The 5,856-nt window shown below is 46.9% G+C and overlaps 1 long non-coding RNA gene across 1 annotated transcript; it reads right to left on the bottom strand.

Annotated features, from left to right (window-relative positions):
- Positions 1 to 3,191: 3,191 nt before the first annotated feature.
- Positions 3,192 to 5,118, bottom strand: LOC144583511 (uncharacterized). The gene is made up of 3 exons (XR_013537313.1): positions 4,999 to 5,118; positions 3,690 to 3,737; positions 3,192 to 3,281 (listed from the first exon to the last, which is right to left on the bottom strand). It is a non-coding gene; the product is annotated as an uncharacterized LOC144583511 (long non-coding RNA).
- Between the last annotated feature and the right edge of the window lie 738 nt (positions 5,119 to 5,856).

Genomic DNA, 5,856 nt, shown 5'->3' with positions numbered 1-5,856 from the left:
TCAGACCATTTTTTGCACTCTCCTCTTTCACCCTCATTAAGAGGTTCTTTAAATCCTCCTCACTTTCTGCCATCAGAGTGGAATCATCTGCATATCTGAGGTTGTTGATATTTCGGCATTCTTAATTCCCGCTTGGGATTCCTCCAGTCCAGCCTTTCACATGATCTATTCTGTATATAAGTTAAATAAGCAGGGAGACAATATACAGCCTTGTCTAACTCCCTTCCCAATTTTGAACCAATCAGGTGTTCCATATCCAGTTCTAACTGTTGCTTCCTGTCCCACATATAGATTTCTCAGGAGGTTCTTTAATTCCTCCTCACTTTCTGTGTAGTCAATGAAGCAGAAGTGGATGTTTTTATGGAACTCTGTAGGTTTCTCCATAATCCAGCGCATGTTAGCAATTTGGTCTCTAGTTCCTCTGCCCCTTCGAAATCCAGCTTGTACTTCTGGGAGTTCTCAGTCCACATACTGCTGAAGCCTGCCTTGGAGGATTTTGAGCATAACCTTGCTAATGTCTGAAATAAGTGCAATTGTACGGTAGTTGGAGCATTCTTTGGCACTGCCCTTCTTTGGGATTGGGATGTAGACTGATCTTTTCCAATCCTCTGGCCGCTGTTGAGTTTTCCAAACTTGCTGGCATATTGAATGTAGCACCTTAACAGCGTCATCTTTTAAGATTTTAAATAGTTCAACTGGAATGCCATCACCTCCACTGGCCTTGGTGTTAGCCATGGTTCTCCCAAGTGAACTCTGTGAATCACACATTTGGGTCTTGTCCGCGCTTGCGTGGAACGTTCGGAATATTCTAGAGCTCTTTATCTGAAATATCAAAAAGATACATTGCCCCCTATTGCGCATGAGCAACCTCCCTTTCCCTCCAGTTCCTTTTCATCCGCCATCGCTCACGGAACGTTTTCGGCTTGCTTCTCTTGGCTATTGCTATACGGTATTTCTACTTGAATTTCTCTTGCCCCCCCGACCACGGACTGTTGACTATTCTTCTGCTTTTCGGACTTTGGCTTGGTTTTCTTTTTTTGCTTGGTGTAGGTCTTTACGACCTTAATTGGAGGCTTCCCGCCTCAGCGGGGAGGCCTATTATCTACTTAACCTTAATAGTCCTGGGAACTTGGGCTTTTTAGCCCTCTACTATTGTGTTTATGCCAGTGTCCGGTCCCTTTAAACAATGCCAGGGATGTAATAAGAAAATTCCCTTTTATGATAAACATTCTAAGTGCCTTTTTTGTCTTGGAGAGGGGCATAATACGGCCGTTTGTTCTTTTTGTAAAGAATTCACTAAGGCGGCTCTTAAAGCGCCCTTCACCTTTTGGAAAGATCCCTCTCATCAACTCATTCATCAGCTATGGAATCTGTTTCTGAGCCTTCTAGCACCCCTCGATCTGAGGCGACAGGCTCACTTCCTCTGGCGGGCACTTCTAAATCTGTTAAAACTTCAAAGAAGGGAACTGCCTTTCCCGCCAAAAAGGCTTCGACGTCGACCGCAGGGAAGGAGGTTTCTAAGCCCAAGAAGCCTGCTCACTCTAAGAAGGCAAAAACTAAGGATACTGTGGCTTTGCAGCCTGTCTCTGCCTCTCTTCCTTCCCCTATATTGGAGGACTCGTCTAGGGATAGGGATTCCCTATCTGAGGCAGCTCCATCATTGCCTCCTTCCCAACGTGGGGAAGACGACGGTCGACGTGGGCATTCTCCGAGCCCAGTCAGGCTTGAAGAGGCTGCATTATCCAGCCCTCATTCTGCCCCTATTGGCCTTGCTCCTGCCGGCCGGGCGATTGAGACATCGAAGTCTCCTCCTCTGTCTCAAGAAGGAGAGGTCCCTCGTAAACGGACCTCAAAGAGGAAACATGTATCCACCGATCCAGATGGTGGTTCCGACGTGGAGGAGGACTCACGTCGTAAAAGGCACAAGCATATGAAGACTAAGCACTCCCACTCCCGACGGGGTCGTACCAAGCATCGACGTCGTTATTACGACGCTGATGACACTTCTCCTTCTTCATCGTCGAGTTGCTGCAGGCACAGGAAGCGGCATTACTCATCCTCATCCACGACGTCGTCCTCTCCTTCGCCTGTACGACGTCGTAAACCTCATTCTACCCGTGCTACTCAGGTTGCTGACATTACTAAGAATGTCCCTCCTCCTTCGACGTCGAAGGCAAAGGGTACTGGTCCTCAACTTTCCCTCGCTGAGGTCTCTGTTCACGCTCTGCCGTCTGAAGAGGATGAGGAAGATGGTGAACTTTCCTCAAATGAAGAAGCAGTGGATTTTGCGACTCAGCAGGGACAGTCTCCTATAGAAGCTGACTCGTTTGATTCTGACACTGGGAATCCTCACCCATCACCCCCTACTGAGGATTTCTCATCTTATTCTCAAATGATTGAGAGAATGACAAAGGCTCTTTCAATGCAGGCAAACATTCCACCTGCTCCTACTGATGATCCCATTTTTGGTGAAATTGATAAGGATTCTGCTCAACCTCTGAGTGTCAATTATATTGCTAAACTTTACGCTTTAGTTATGGACGCCTGTTCCCAACCTGCCAACCCGGTTGCTGTCACACGCAGGACGGAAAACATGTACAGAGTTCATGGGGAGGAGGTGAGCTTTCTGTCTAAACATCCAGCCCCCAATTCGGTTATAGTTCATGCCAATGCATCCAAAGCCTCGGGGAGGCCGCATGTGACCCCTCCTAATAAGGAAGGGAGGAAGTTGGACGTTTTGGGAAGGAAGCTTTATTCCTTCCAGTCTCTCTTGCTTAAGATTTTTAACTATCAGGCCATGATGGGTGCATATCAGAAGCACTTATGGGACAAAGTTCTTCCAGCCCTACAATCAGCTTCCCCGGATATAAGACAAGATTGTCTTAATGCACATGCTGAGGCCATGACTCTTTCAAAGCATCAGACTCTTTCAGCTAGACACGCCACTGATGTGGCAGCTAAATCTCTTAATTCGGCTATTACTCTGAGGAGACATGCTTGGCTTAGAGCCTCAGGTATTGTTGAGGACATAAGGAAACAAATTGAAGACCAGCCATTTGACACAAAGGGTTTATTTAACGAAAAGACTGATGAATCCTTAAAATCCATACATGAAAGTAAGAAAACTGCCAAATCATACACTATACATCAGCAGCCACGTTTCCAAAAGCATCAATGGCAACGACAGTATCCTCAGTCGCAATATCAGCAGCAGGGCTCGCAATCTTTTCGCCAGTTCAGAACATCTGGTGCTAGATCCACTCAGCAGTCCTCCTTCACACCTGCATATAGACAACAACAGCAGACTAAACGTCAGTCTTTCCGTCCCCCTTCTAAGAAGTCCAGACAGTTTCTTTGACTTCGTGACAGTCACCGGCTCATGCCATCAAACCCGACTCTCCCCATTTCTACCAAATTGGCAACTTATAACTCAGGACTCTTGGGTCCTCAGCATCATACAATTCGGATATCGTCTAGAGTTCATCAAACTCCCTCCTCTAGGATACCTCAAAGTCACAGCTTCCAACCCTGTCCTAGAGGAGGAGGTTCAGGCTCTGATCCAAAAGAAAGCTGTCCAACTGGTCCCGCATCACGAAATCCCAAGAGGGTTTTATTCCAGGTATTTCACCGTCCCCAAGAAGGACGGAGGCCTTCGCCCAATCCTAGATCTAAGAAAATTAAACACTTACCTGTGTCCTCATCGGTTCCGGATGGTAACACTGGAGTCCATTGTCCACCTATTGAGGAAAGGAGATTGGTTTACAGTCATAGACCTAAAGGACGCATATTTTCATGTTACGATTCATCACAATCACAGAAAATACCTGAGGTTTATCACAAACAAAACCCCTCTACAGTATATGGCCTTACCCTTCGGTTTAGCAATGGCTCCACGCACTTTTACAAAATGTATGGCTCCGGTTGCTGCCTTTCTCCGTCTACAAGGTGTAAAGATTTTTCCTTACATCGACGACTGGCTAGTGGTGTCACCTTCCAGACGAAGGGCAGTTCAGGACACAAACTTCACTATACACACTTTACAAAGTCTAGGTCTCACCATAAACTGGGACAAGTCAACGCTAACTCCTTCTCAAGTGATGTCGTACATAGGAGCCACTCTGGACTCAAAAAAGGCAAGGCTCTTTCTGCCTGGGGACCGCATACAAAAGCTTCAAATAGCCCTGCAGGGATTCCTACCCCATGCTCTAGTGTCAGCGCATCAGGCCGAACATCTGCTAGGCCTCATGGCATCAACAACGGCTGCCTTGCCTCACGCCAGGCTCAGAATGAGGTCACTACAGGCATGGCTCCTTCATCACTTCAACCCGTTGTACGACCACCCAAAGAAACAGTTGAGAGTCTCTCCAGAGTTAGCAAGACAACTGTTGTGGTGGGGCTTCCGGCCACATCTTCTAATGGGCCGACCTTTTCGACCGCTACGACTGTCGGCTCAAGTTACAACGGATGCGAGCCCCACGGGTTGGGGGGCTCATTGCAGCGGCCACACCGTGAATGCTTTGTGGACCTCTCGTCAAAAGGGCCTCCACATAAACCATCTAGAGTTAATAGCAGTAATAAAGGCCTTCAAGGCCTTTCTTCCCATAATACAGGGTCGTGGTGTGCAGGTTGTAACAGACAATACCACGACCCTGTTTTATATCAACAAGCAGGGAGGAACAAAGTCTCTGTCCTTACTTTACCTAGCTGTACTACTCTGGGAATGGTGTTGTGTCCATCATGTGTATCCCGTTGCCATTCATATAGCAACAACAGAGAACTCTCTAGCAGACACTAAGCCGTCGAAAAAGTCAGTCCCACGAGTGGGAACTGAAGGACCACATGTTTCACGAATTGTGCCACAGATGGGGCTATCCTCACATCGACATGTTTGCTTCGAGCAAGAACAAGAAATGTCACGCTTATGCCTCAAGAGCAGGGAAGGATCCCTCATCCCTGGGGGACGCCTTCATGATTCCCTGGAAGAAACATTTCATTTACCTGTTCCCGCCGATTCCTCTAATTCAAAGGACCATAGTCAGGCTAATCCAAGACAAGGCCTCAGCCATCCTGGTTGCTCCATTCTGGCCACGTCAACCGTGGTTTCCAGTCCTCCGCGAGATAGCCACGGACATCTTCAAGTTTCCAATGATACCAGACTTGCTCTCCAGGGACTCAGGGTCCATTCTTCACCCGGACGTGGAATCCCTTCACCTGACCGCTTGGAGGATCTGCCAGAAATTAAAGAGATATTAGATAAGTCTAGGAAACCTTCCACTAAATCCTTGTACAAATACAAATGGGACAACTTTGTCCGTTTTGCTTCTTCTAAAGATCTTCAAACATCGCCCGTTTCTTTGAGAACTTTGTTGATCTATTTAAGGCATTTGTTTGACCTCGGTTTGTCTGTTTCAACTTTGAAAGTTTATGCGGCTGCTATAATTGCTCATCAGCCTTTCGGTTCACGTTCTACACGCTTGTTTACCCACCCGACTGTTAAGACTTTTTTTAAAAGGACTTATGAACGCTCGCCCACCTGTAAGAGCTCCTATCCCTCAATGGTCTCTGACTCTTGTTCTGAATGCGTTAATGAAACACCCCTTCGAACCCATGTCATCCTGTGATCTCAAGTTTCTCTCCTTAAAGACTCTGTTTTTGGTGGCTATTACGTCCGCCAGGAGAGCCTCTGAGTTAGCAGCTCTAAGATCAGATTCGCCTTATCTACAATTCTACAAGGATAAGGTAGTCCTCTTTCCAGACATTTCCTTTCTTCCTAAGGTGGTGTCTGAATTTCACCTAAATCAGCCCATATCATTGCCGACCTTGTTCTCTGATCCATCCTCGGACATTGAGAGAATG

This window comes from Pogona vitticeps, chromosome 6 (genome assembly GCF_051106095.1).
Source record: "Pogona vitticeps strain Pit_001003342236 chromosome 6, PviZW2.1, whole genome shotgun sequence".
Taxonomy (NCBI): Eukaryota; Metazoa; Chordata; class Lepidosauria; order Squamata; family Agamidae; genus Pogona; species Pogona vitticeps.
The sequence above is the reverse complement of the archived record's forward strand: the minus strand, read 5'-3'. Positions and strand labels throughout refer to the sequence as shown.